This window comes from Nannospalax galili, unplaced genomic scaffold (genome assembly GCF_000622305.1).
Source record: "Nannospalax galili isolate Female #2095 unplaced genomic scaffold, S.galili_v1.0 scaffold291, whole genome shotgun sequence".
NCBI classification, from domain to species: Eukaryota; Metazoa; Chordata; class Mammalia; order Rodentia; family Spalacidae; genus Nannospalax; species Nannospalax galili.
In genome coordinates, this window is record NW_008330588.1 from 3,371,671 (window position 1) to 3,385,544 (window position 13,874).

The 13,874-nt window shown below is 42.7% G+C and overlaps 1 protein-coding gene across 1 annotated transcript in view; it reads right to left on the reverse strand.

Annotated features, from left to right (window-relative positions):
• Positions 1 to 13,874, reverse strand: part of Bin3 (bridging integrator 3) — a 43,517-nt gene that overhangs the window by 20,490 nt on the left and 9,153 nt on the right. The window lies entirely within an intron of this gene.

The following is a 13,874-nucleotide window of genomic DNA, read 5'->3' on the forward strand; positions in this document are numbered from 1 at the left end:
CTGACTTGAACTTGTGGAGAAGCTCTGTCTGCCACATTTACCTATAAGAAGCCAAGCCTACAGCAGGCGTAGGGGCACATGCCTTTAATCCCAGCACTTGGGAGGCAGGGGCAAGGCACAGTTCTGTGAGATTGAGGTCAGCCTAGTCTACATAGTAAGTTCCAGGCCAGCTGGGTCTACAGGAGAGGAAAAAAAAAAAAAAAAAAGCTAAGCCTAACAGAGAGATCAAGGGGCCAGGACTCAGCAGTGGAGCACAGTGGAGCTGTCACCTTCCCCAGCAGGCTGCCCTTTGGCAGGAGCTGCTGTTCTGGGACTTTCCTGCTTTCAATAGTGAGTAGATTAAACCAAGCAACTGAGAGGTTTCTTCTAGGTACTGACAAGTCTATGAGTTCAAGACCCTGCTGGTCCACGTTGGTGGTCAGGTGATAGAGGTGATAACACTGACATGGTCCATCCCAGTAGTGACAGAAACGGTAATGTATCTCCCCAACCTGTCCTGCCCCCAGGTAGGAAGTGAGCCAACTCTGGGACCAGAGCCAGGAAGGGGCCCCAGCCTCTCTCAGTGCGCTCCTCTTGGCTCCTGGGCCAATGTTGCCAACACTGCCCGGACCAACCCTGGGCTCCACTCCCATCCCTCCCTTCAGCTCTTCTAAACCTGCTTCCACTTGGCCCAAGCTGACCAACATTGCAGCTAACCCCAACGGTATAATTAACCACCGATAATAACCCCAGACAGCGATCTGGTAGAGGGGATGGGCTGGCCTGAGTCACAGCGGTTTAAATTTAATTTCTGGAGGACATCCTGTTTATTGTTAACCCAGCCCCATAATTTGGGAGCGTTAACCCTTTGGGGGCTGGCTGACTCAAGTGGCTTCTGTAAACAAAGAATCTTGGGCTATATAATTATCAGAAAGGAAAGGTACGCTATGGAACTGAAAAGGGGGAAAAAAATGAAATTCTTGCTTCTCTTTCTCAAACCTATAGAGGAAAGGCTCAAGGAGAGCTAGGTTTTCTATCCCAGTCCCCGTCATTTTGCCCATGACTGGAGACCAGAGATGATGGCTGGTGAACCACTGCCCTTGAGGACCACTTTAGAGACAGTGAAAATAAGGTCCTTGGAGGCATTTTAGGCACTTAGATGGCTTGGGCTCTGTGGAAAGGAGGTTGCAGCAAGAAAAGCTCTAACCAGAAGGTGGAAGACCTGGTCTGGGCCCCACTGGAAATAATCAGTCTCTCTGGAACCCAGTTTCAACTATGAAACCATAGAGCTGAAACAGATAGCATCTGCCTACCGAACAAGGGATCTGAATCCCAAGAGCATAAGGGGGCAAGATGAGAATCCTGAAGAAGTCTGGCCTTGGGAGTCTGGTTACTACAGACCACAACCATGGAAGCTAAAATTAGTGTCTGTTATCTCCAGGGCCACAGTCTCTCTAAACCTTTCATTTTAAAAGTTCCAGATTTTCTGGGGCTGGAGAGATAGCAGTTAGGAGCACTGGCTGCTCTTGCAGAGGAACTGGATTCAAATTTCAGCACCCATATGGTGGCTAACAACCATTTGTAACTCCAGTTCCAGGGGATCTGACACCCTCTTCTGACCTTCGTAGGCACTGTAGGACATGGTGCACTTACATGCAGGCAATACACTCATATACACAAAATAAAAATAATGAATAAATTTTTTTAAAAAAAAGTTCCAGATTAGGGCTGGAGAGATGGCTCAGCAGTTAAGAACACTGGTTATTCTTACAAAAGACCTGGGTTTGAATCCCAGCACCCAAATGGCAGCTAACAACTGTCTGTAACTCTAGTTCCAGGGGATCTGACAGCACTTCTGTCCTCTGTGGCATTGCACGACATGGGTGCACTTACCTACATGCAGGCAATACACTCATACACATAAAATAAAAATAATAAAATATTTGCCAGGTGTGGTGGCACATGTCTTTAATCCCAGCACTTGGGAGGCAGAGGCAGGCAGATCTTTGTGAGTTCGAGGCCAGCCTGGTCTACATAATGAGTTCCAGGACAGCTGGGGCTACAGGGAGACCCTGTCTCAAAAAGAAAAAAAAAAAAGTTCCATATTTTCAGAAAAAAATGTGTGAAGTACTGTAACTCTCAGGCCACCATCTTGTTTCCCCTTTACTAACATCTTGTGTTAGTACAGTATACTAGTCATGACTGAGAAACAGAAATGACATATGAAAGTATGAACTTTATTTGGAATTCCTTAGTTTCTCCTAATGTCCTTTTCAGTACCTGGATCCCACCCAGGTCACCATATTACAGTTAGTCCTTATGTCCACTTAGGTGCCTTTTGGTGTTGACAGTTTCTAGATTTTCCTTGTTTTTGATGACAGTGACAAGGAGTACAATGTCAGACATTTATAGAATGCCTCTCCTACCCCCTGGGATTTGTTTGATGTCTTCCTCCCAACTAGACTGGGGTTATGAGCTTTCAGGAGGAAAATTACAGAGCTTAAGAGCCATTCTGGGGGGCTAGAGAGACAGTTCAGCAGTTAAGAGTGCTTACTGCTCTTTCAGAGAACCTGAGTTCACGTCCCAGCACCTATAATGGGTGGCTTGCAACCACCTGTAACCTCAGCTCTAGGAGATCTGATGTCTTCCTTTGGTTTGCATGGACACCCACATATACACCCCCCCACAAATAAATAAATCTTTTTAAAAAGTTGTTCTTGGCCAGGTGAGGTAGCACAGATCTTTAATCCCAGCATCTGGTAGGCAGAGGCAGGGAGATCTGAGTTCGAGGCCAGTTTGGTCTACATAGTGAATTTCAGGCCAGCTTGCTCTACATAGTGAGTTTCAGGCCAGCCAGGGCTTCATAGTGAGACCCCTGTCTCAAAAAAACCAAAACCAAACTAAAACCAAACAAAAATAAATAAAAATAAAAAAATTTATTTAAGAAGCCTATTCCTGTCACGTCTCCTCACAGAATACACTACAGACACACACCCACTACTGTGGATGGAGGAAGTGCTTCAAAGGTTTCTCCACTGCGGTCTCCCCACCCCCTGCTTCTTTCCATGCTGCACTGGCTAGGAGAAAGCCACCAGGGAGCTGTAGAGCTAAGCTCTATTTACTTATTCAGTCCACCAATCAATATGGACTCCTGGACACTTACTTCCTACTCTGGGTCATAAGCTACTTTGATACTCAAACTGCTTCAGTTTGGGCCACTGACAGCTCTCACAGTTGGTTCCTGTGAGCTTCTGACATAGTCCCACCAGTGTTGTGCACACGCCTGTGTACTTCTGAGTACCTCCTCATTTGAACTACAAGATGCTCAGGACTCTTGTACCTTTCCTGCCCAAGGTCTTGGTTTGGTGGAGGAACTTTCCAATGTGCCCTGATAAAACCCTCTCAATTTTTCTCTATTCTTCTTTCCCACTCAACCAGTCCAGCCACTCTACTTCAGCCACATGGCTGTTTCTTAGTTTCTCTACATTTATTTTCTGTCTCAATCTAGGAATTTTTTTTTTTTTTTTATGTTGTCAGGGCAGGGAAATGGCATATATGGCCACACCACCCAAAGGGCTTTATTACCAGTTGTTTTCAGGTCTAAAGCCATGCTTACTTTCTCTTTTTTTTTTTTTTTTAAATTCATTATTTTTATTTTATGTGTATGCATGTATTGCCTGCATGTAGGTAAGTGCACCAGTGTCATGCAATGCCCGTGGAGGACAGAAGAGGCTAAGAGGCTGTCAGACCCCTGGAACTGGAGTTACAGACAGTTGTTAGCTGCCATGTGGTTGCTGGGATTCAAACCCAGGTCTTCTGCAAGAACAACCAGTGTTCTTAACCACTGAGCCATCTCTCCAGCCCCAGCCTTGCTTACTTTCAAGGGATAGAATGTTTACTTCAGCCAAAACTTGAGAAATACAAAAGAAGGTGGGGGAGAAGGGGAAAAGACCCCTCCCAGCCATTATCTTCCATCCTCAAGATGACCACTGTTGATCTGGGGGTGGGAATTACCTTTTTTATGTCAGAAAGAAAAACAGTGGAGGCAAATAGGCAAATGTTGGTAGTGGTCAACTCTAGCAGTGAGAAAATGATTACTGTTTTATTCTTTGCATTTGCCATATTTTTTCAAATAAGCCCCCCCCAAAAGAAAAAAACAACCCCCAAAACCCAAAACCCTTCAGTTCTTTCCCTGACTATAAAAATAGTACCTGATCAGTGTTAAAAAACTTGGGCTAGGCATGGTGGCGCAGGCCTGTAGTGCCAGTACTTGGGAGGCAGAGGCAGATGGGTCTCTGTGAGTTCAAGGCCAGCCTGGTCTACATAGTGAGTTCCAGGTCAGCTGGGGCTACAGGGAGACTCTGTCTCAAAAAGACCAAAAAAGAAAAACCCAAAACTTGGAAGACATGGAAAAATACAAATGATGAAGCACACCCAGATACACATACCACAAAGGAAAAAACAAGCAGTGATACCCTGAATTACTGTATGTGATGCATCTGTATACATGCAATACCTGCACATATGTACACATGTGCATTTGTATGTATATAACTTTTTTTTTTTGAGACAGGGTCTCCCTATAGCCCCAGTTGGCCCCAAACTGACCAGGCTGGCTTAGATTTTATAGATCTGTCTGCCTCTGCCTCCTAAATGCTGGGATTGAGAGCTGATTAAAGGCCAGCACACTACCACATTGGGATTGTAAGTAACTCTTTAAGAGTAAAAGAAACAATGTATCATGAATGTTTTTGATGCCAATATAGTTTTTTTAATCTAGCTTAAAAAAAAATTCTAGGTTAGCATACAAAGTACTGGGTTTCATCATGACATCTTTATACATATGTGTCACTGAACTTTGGCCTCATTTGCCTGCATTCCCCTACAGCCCTCCCCGACCCTAGCGGGTTCCCTTTCTTCCTCCAGTTAGTCTCTGCTTCAGCTTTCCCTCACATGTATCCATTTCTCTATTTCCCACCTTCCTTAAATTCTCTTCCTTTCATCTCATAATCCCCTTTCTAGTTTTTGTGATACACACACACACATACACACACACACACACTTTTTTTTTTTTTTTTTTTTTTTTTTTTTTTTGGCATTGTTGAGATGGAGTCTCCCTATAGCCCAGCCCCACCTGGCCTGGAACTCACTATGTAGACCAGGCTGGCCTCGAATTTACAAGATCCATCTGCCTCTGCCTCTGGAGTGCTGGGATTAAAGGTGTGTACCACCACTCCCAGCAATCACACATTTAAAGAATATTTATTTTTGCCTGGTGTGGTAGCTTTAATCACAGCAGAGGCAGGCGGATCTCTGAGTTCGAGGCCAGCCTGGTCTCTATAGCAAGTTGCAGGCCAGCTGGGGCTACAGGGAGACGCTGACCTCCCCCCCCCCAACTATTTTTATTTGTGTAAGTATTTTGCTTGCCTGTATGTATACTTAGTATGTATGCAGTGCCCATGGAGGCCAGAAAAGGGAGACAGAGCCACCATGTGGGTGCTGGGAATCAAAACCTGGGTCCTCTGCAAGAGCAGCAAATGGTCTTAACTCTTGAGACAGCTCTCAAGTTCCCCACGATTTTAAATTTAGGTTCTACATGAGAAATAAAAACGTGAACATGTGGCATCTATCTTTCAGAGTCTGGCTTATTTTGCTTAATGTAATGATTTCCAGTTGCAACCATTTTTTCTGTAAATGTCATGGTTTTATTTTCCTTTATAGCTATAAAAAAAACCACTGTGTATATACACCACATTTTATCCATTCATCTGTTGATACACAATATAGTTTCATTTCCTGCTCATCATGAATGTTACAGCTACAAATGTAGGTTTGCGCCAAATATCTCTGGTATGGTGTCTTTGGGCTTATACTCACACTGGGTCATACAGCAGTTCTAGTTTTAGTTTTTTTGGGAACCTCCACCCTGATTTCCAGAGTGGCTACACAAGTTTACATTCCCACCAGCAGTGAATAGGCTCCTTCTTCCCCATATTCCCACCAGGATTTGCTTTTCTTGTGATATGCCAATACAGTTTTCACCATCCTGATTTTTACTTAACATTTTAAATTTATTTATTTATTTATTTGGCATGTGTGAGGAGCTGGCCTGAGCCTGCAAGGCAGGCTGTGTGTGCTGTGCACAGCAAAGTTATAAAAGCGGAACTGCCCAAGCCCTAGGGAGCCAGAAGATGGTGATGGAGTCCCAGGTGTCCAACATTGAGCTACACTGCCGGACTTTGACTTTGCTTGCCTGTGCTCAGTTCTTCCCTTCTGAAAAAGAAAGTATTTAACCTGCTTTTGATTATACAAGAGTCCAGAGATGTATGAGTGTTATGCCTGCATGTATGTAAGTACAGTTGAGCAATGCTCATGGAAGCAAGAAGAGGGTGTTGGATCTCCTGGAAATGGAGTCAGAGACAGTTAGCTGTCATGTGGGTGTTAAAATTCAAACCGGGGTCTTCTGTAAGAGCAGCCAGTGCTCTTAAGCCCTGAGCCATCTCTCCAGCCCCAAGCCCAGAGATTTTTTATTAAAGAAACATAGAGCTTTAAATAAAAATAATATATATATTTTTAAAAATTATTTTTGAGGCCGGGTGTGGTGGTGCACACCTTTAATCCCAGCACTCAGGAGGCAGAGGCAGGTGGATCTCTGTGAGTTCAAGGCCAGCCTGGTCCACATAGTGAGTTCCAGGATAGCTGGGGCTACAGGGAGACCCTGTCTCAAAAAAAAATTATTTTTATGTATTTATGTGTGTGTGTGTCTGTGTGTAAGAGCATATGCATACTGGTATGCACAGAGACCAGAAGAGGGCACTGGGTCTCCTAAAGCTGGAGTTACAGGTTGTTGTGAGCTGTGTAACATGGGTGCTGGGAACTGAACTTAGTTCTTCTGGAAGAGCAGCAAGTGCTGTTAACCACTGAATCATCTCTCCAGCCCTGACATTGAGCTTTTAATGTACTAAAATTTTTAAGAACTGTGGGACTTTTCAGGCTGTACTGTTTTATACTGTGATTTTAACATGAGAACTTGGGGACAAAAAATGGAAAGATTGGGGCTGGAGAGATGGCTCAGCGGTTAAGAACACTGTTCTTACAGAAGACCCACAGGGCAGCTAATGGCTGTCTGTAACTCCAGTTCCAGGGGACCCACAGCCTCTTCTGTCTTCCTTGGGCATTGCACAACATGGGTGCACTTATCTATATGCAGGCAATATATGCACACACATAAAATAAAAATAAAATATTTTTTAAAAATGGAAAGATTGGGGTTGGGGATTTAGCTCAGTGGTAGAGTGCTTTAAGCACAAGGCCCTGGGTTTGGTCCTCAGCTCCGGGAAAAAAAAAAAAAAAAAGACAAAATAACAAAATTGGAAAGATTATGGTGTGAGAGTGATGTGTCTGTGTGGCAAATTGACAAGGGGTCAATCGTACTGGATAGCTTCAGTTGTCAACTTGACATACCTGGGAAGAGGGAATCGAAACTGGGGAATTTTCTCTATTGGACTGGTCTGTGAATCATTTTCTTGATTGATGAGTGATATGGGAGGACACAGCTATTGTGGGTGGTGCCACCCCTGGGCAGATGGTATTGGGTTGTGTAAGAAAGCAGGCTGAGCACAGGCCAGAGGAGCAAGCCAGTAAGCAGCATTCCTCCATGGTCTCTGCTTCAGCTCCTGTCTACAGGTCCCTGCCCTCAATGATGGGACTATATCCTTTCCTCCCCAAGTTGCTTTTGGGCCTGGTGCTTATCACAGCAATAGAGAGCCAACTAGGACACCCATTTTTAATTTTCATTATGCAAGCTTCTAGGATCATATATTTGTCTTAGTGTATAATTTTGTAACAAGTGTGCCTCCTGGGTCTGTTTTCATCCATGGTGCTGGGTTCTCATAGGGCAGTTTCAATCTGGTGCTATATCATGGTTAGTTAGTTCTAGGGCTACCAGGCTTTACTGCGGTTGCTAACTCTTGCCTGTTGTTTCCCACTTCTGCTGCTGTAATCTTGATGCTGGATCGCCCTTGGCTGGTCCTCTAATTTGTTTTTCAATATTTTCTTAATTTTTATCTTCTAGTTGTTTTCATTTCTCCTATCAGGTTTTTCCTAAATTTTCTACATTCAATTCCAAAGAGATGGCTTCAATTTAGTGCATTTGCAAAAGAAATCCAATTCTTAATAATTTTAAAAAAGCACCTGGTCAACTTACAGTGTAACCCAGTCCTAACCACCACTACCTCAATGCATTAGAATTCCCTACAATTTTTTATTGCATATTATTGACTACTGTGTTTTTATTTCTAAGAGCTTGACTTAATTAATGGTGCTCTGTTTTAATTCCCAGGTGTCTTATCTCTCTGCGGATCTTAATGACAGCTTCAAGTTTCATTTCCCATTCCAGTCAGTTTCTTTCCAAATTTCTTTTCTTCAAGTCAAGTCTTTAGTTTTTGGATTAAAATGCTTCCCTTGGATGTGTGGCAATTCTTCTTGCCTGTGCACATATGACTGTGGGACAAAAGAAAACCACCAACAGCTCCAAGGCACAATGATAATGACGGTCTATTGTGCAGAACCACTTGACTGAACATTTTGTGGGGTTCTCCCTGATGGCCAGTCTTTTCTCCTGGTAAGGAAAGATTCTGCCACTCTGTATTGGGAATAAGGGCCTAGCTCAGCACTCTGGGAACCCAGAGAGTTGAAGTGTGTGTGTGTGTGTGTGTGTGTGTGTGTGTGTGTGTGTTTACATGTGTTGGGGGCAGGGTATGTCATGCCACTTCACATGTAGACACACATTTCACACTCTGACTTCAGCGTGGTCCCCCTACCCTTGACTGTTCAATTCTTTCTCACAGATAGGCTGGGGATTTGTGGGCTGAAGCTTATAGAACTTTTGCATGCCTCTCTAAAGAAAAATACAATATAAAAATTGGCACAAAAGTGAAAATTTAAATAGAGAAAAAAAGTCTTAAATGTTTTTTTTATTTTTACAAAAACTTTACTGAGAATTTCATACATGCATATAAGTTGTTTTGATCAAATCCATGCCCACTCCCTTCCCTCCAACATTCCCCCCTCTGAAGTAAAAGGATTAGATACAAGCTTCCAAATACTTTTGACATTTTTGGCCTTGGAACAGAGTTTGTTGCTAACAGGCCCAAGGACATTTTGACTTTTAACCGAGAAACTGGCTACATTTCTTTGGGGTCTTTTTACCATAGCTGCCTAGCCAATTCCTACCTCCTCTTCTTATCACACCATCCTCTGAAGAGGTTACCCAAATCGCCAATAGAAAATAGGGACGCCGACCACTCTGGCTTCTTCCATGCTGAACAGGGGCGCAGAGTGAGGCAATTGGGGTACCCCTTGAGTGGGCCTATCTAAAAGACTCCCAAGTTGCATAATCCTACCTCCTATTCTTATCACACCATCCTCTGAAGGGGTTAAAAGCAGACTGATGACATAGACACCAGAAAATCAATGATAACCTGCGTTTTTACTAGTCACCTGTCTGACACACCTCTGTACTTTTATTCACATGCACAGTCAGTTTTATTCCCATCCACATTTTTTTCTGGATGCACAGTCTTTGGTTGAGACAGAGGCAGTCTCATCTTCTCAAAGCCCAAAGAATAACTCAGTCCTTCCTCTGGAACAGCTGACTGAAATTCATTGTCTACTACTGACAGTCTAGAAAGCATTTTTTTTTTCTCCAGCTAACTGGTAATGTATAAATATAAATTTTAAGATTGCTTTAAGATTTAAGAAAATCTCATGTTTCTTTCACAAATAAACTGTAAGATTTCAGGGCACATTTCACGATTTCTTGTATAGTGACTAATCTTCAGTGCTCTTTGAATTAGCAACAGTAACCAGTTTGTCACTGATGCCCTAGTAGGAGGTGTATCATGAGTTCTGTGAGCTTTGCTGTGCCTTTCATGTTAAATCTACCAGAGATTTCAATGTTTTATCAATGTGTTCATATGACTTCCTCCTATTCTTCATTAAGTGGACTTATCAAACAATCACCATCAGTATTTAGGATAGATTTTTATCTCCTTACTGATTACTAGTTTGGGACTAAAGCTGAAAAAACTTATATTGTTCGATTTCAATTGGTTAAAACATTTTTTTAATTAAAAAAGATTTATGTGTGTTTTGCCTGCTGTATGTGCACCTATGGAGGTCAGAAGAGGGTGTCAGATCCCCTAACCCTGGAGTTATGGGTGGTTTCTATTGATTTAACTGCTCACTGAACCTTATCATTTGTGTTCCAGTCATTTTAAAATCCAATTTCCCTTCATGTTTTACAGTGCTGGGAATTGAACTGAGGGCCTCGGGCATGCTAGGCAAGCACTCTACCAGTGAACTACAACCCCAGCTTTCCCCTTTACTTTTTAAATAAATTTAAAGGAAATTATAAAGGTACTTTTTGTGTACTTCTAATTCAGAGTCTATAATTTCTCACTTGTTTTATTAAAAATTCCCCCAAATGCCTCTACAAATGGCAGTTAAAACAGTATAATTTCAGGGATGGAGATAGCTCAGCAGTTAACTTCCAGAGGAATCTAAGTTCTTTCCTAGCACCTATGTTAGGTGGCTCACAATTGCCTGTAACTCCAGCTCCAAGGGAGTCTGACACCCTCTTCTGGCCTCTGCAAGCACCCCCACATAGATGACATACACTCACAAAAACACATACAGATGAGTAAAAATAAAAAATAAATCTTTTAAAAACAATAACAAAAAAACCCCAGTATAATCTCAATTCAATCCCCAGTTCCACCCTAAGAAATACCTAGGTTATTCCAAAACTGACTGATATTAGAAATATAATACTTTCAGTTTAGAAAAACAGGACCATGTGACCACATGGCTAGAGGTCCTTCCAGTGGGGCTGGACAAGGTCCATGCAAGTCAGGGTTTCCAAAGTGTAGATTTTATTAGTTTCACAGAGTAAGTCCACCTTTGTGTCCGCTAGTGTTCTGGACAGCTTCAGTTGTCAACTTGACAGGCTTGAGAAGAAGGAACCTCAGTTGGGGAACTGCCTCTACTAGGCTGGCCTGTGGGTATTTTTGTGAGGCATTTTCTTGATTGCTAAGTGATATGGAAGGGCCCAGCCCACTGTGGGTGGTGCCACCCTTGGGCTTGTTTGTATAAGACATTTTGACTTTCTGGGGCCAGTCCACTGTGGGTGGTGCCACCCTGGTTTGTATAAGAAGGCAGGCTGAGCATGGATCAGGGGAGTAAGGAAGTAAGTGCTTCAGTTTGTGCTTCCAGGTTCCTGCCCTGAGTTCCTGCCTTGGCTTTCCTTGATGATGGACTGTTGAGCTGTAAACCAAATAAACCCTTTCCTCCCCAAGCTACTTTTAGTCAGTATTTTATCATAGCAAGAAAAGAAGCTAAGTAGAACACCTAGTGTAGAGCTCTCTGGAGGATCGGGACCCTTCATCCTTCTGCTAGGATAGAGCAGATAGTCTCTCAGGGGAGTAGTAGATCTAGGGAGATGGTAGGGCTCTAAACTTAGAAGCATCTTTCAGTCAATTCTGGCCTCAATGCTCACCTTTGCCCCACTTGTAGGGGTACTTAGTTCCACCAGCTTCTGAGCTGCTGAGGCTTCTCTAACTGTAAGGTGGGTGGCTCTTGGTATTCCCAATGCCAATCTGAGGTCTGCCTTTTTTTCTTTCCCATACAGGTAGATGTGAGGTAACATTTCACTGTGGCATTGGTTGGCATTTCTCTCACGACACTGAGCATCTCTTCCTGTGTTTGGTGGTCACATGTATGCCACTGAACATCTCTTCCTGTGTTCATTGGTCACATGTATGCCACTGAAGAAACACACACTAAGTTTTCTTGATACTGTTAAGTTGTAAGACGTCACTTTACATTCTGGGTACAAGTTCCTAGTCAGATATATGACTGGCTCTCATCTACGGGTTCATAAAGTTTTAAATTTTGATGAAGTCCAATTTACCTGTTTTTTTCATTCACAACTCATGTTCTTTGGTGTCATATCTAAGAATGTTTGCCAAACTTCATGCTATAAGGATTTATGCCCATGTTTTTTTCTAAGAGTTTTACCGCTGGGCTCTCACATTTTAGGTCTTCAATGAATTTTGAGTTAAATTCTGTTCGTGGTATGGTCAGGTCAGGGAGCTGCTCATGTCTCTGCAAAAGTTTGTTGAAAAAACTACTCTTTTTCTAGTAGATTATTCTGGAATCCTTGTGAAAATACCAGCTGAGCATAAATGATCTATTCTGGACTCTCAATTCTCTTCCTTCTTTCCTATAGCCTCAGCTGGCCTGGAACGCTCTATTAGAGCAGGCTGGCCTCAATCTCACAGAGACCCTCCTGCCTCTGTCTTGCAAGTGCTGGTATTAAATGTGTGTGCCACCACACCTGGCTGGACTCTCAATTTCATCCCATTAGTTTACATGTCTATATGCCAGGACCACACTATCTTAATTACTGTAGCTTTGGAGTAAGTTTTAAGATCCGGAAGTGTGTACCCTTCAACTTTGATCTTCATTAAGATGATTTTTGATCATTCTGTGTCCTCTTTATTTCCATATGAATTTTAGTGGTTTATTTTTATTCTTAAATTTTTGATCCATTTAGAATTTATTTATTTATTTTTGGTTTTTTTGAGACAGGGTCTCCCTGTAGCCCTAGCTGTCCTGAAACTATGTAGACCAGGCTGTCCTGGAACTCACAGAGATCCGCCTGCCTCTGCCTCCCAAGTGCTGGGATTAAAGGTGTGCGCCACCACGCCCGGCTAGAATTTATTTTTAAAAAATATTCATTTTATGTGTATGAGTGTTTTGCATGCATGTAAGTATACTGTGTACATTCAGTGCCCGCAGAATCCAGAAGAACGCATCAGGTTCCCTGGAACTGGAGTTACAGACTGTTGTAGTTCCTCTGTAGGTGCTGGGAACTAAACAGGGTCTTCTGCAAGAGTAGCAAGTGTTCTTAGCTGCTGTAACTGCTGAGTCATCTCTCTAGCCTCCCCCCCCAACACAATTTATTTTAAGTGTGTGGCTAGACAATTGCTTCAATATCATTTAAAAAGTATCTTTTTAAAAATAAAGCTGAGGGCTGGAGAGATGGCTGAGCGGATAAGAACACTGCCTGTTCTTGCAGAAGACCCAGGTTCGAATCCCAGCACCCACATGGTGGCTAACAACTGTTCGTAACTCCAGTTCCAGGGGATCCAATACCCTCTTCTGACCTCTGTGGCATTGCATACATGGGTATATTTACACACATGCAGGCAAAACACTCATACACATAAAATAAAAATAAATTGAAAAATCATGTATCAGTTTAAATATTTCTACTATTCGGTATCATAGATAAATAACAGGTTTAACTATTTGGGGTTACAAAAACTCTTAACATCTAATAAAATGGATCCCTTCTCATTATATTTCTTTTTCTTTTTGGTCTTTTTGAGACAGGGTCTCCCTGTAGCCCCAGCTGTCCTGGATTCACCATGGAGACCAGGCTGGCCTTGAACTCACAGACATCTGCCTGCCTCTGCCTCCCAAGTACTGGGATTAAAGGTGTGCGCCACCACACCCAGCCTATATTTCTTTTCCAGGCATTCTTTTGGGCTACTTTCATTTGTTTTATTCAAGATGAACTATCTGCTGTGTCCCCGCTTCTACATCAAAACCCTATAAACATATATTTAGTATCACTGGAAATGCATCGTACTCATCAGATTTTTGTGTGTGTGTGTGTAGAATTTACACCCTGAGACACAGGTTCATACATTTGGGTCACAACATTTCCTTCCACTCATTCAGGTCTCTTTATTATGTCTCTTGGTCTGAAGTTTCCTTCCTTCCTTCCTTCCTTCCTTCCTTCCTTCCTTCCTTCCTTCCTTCCTTCC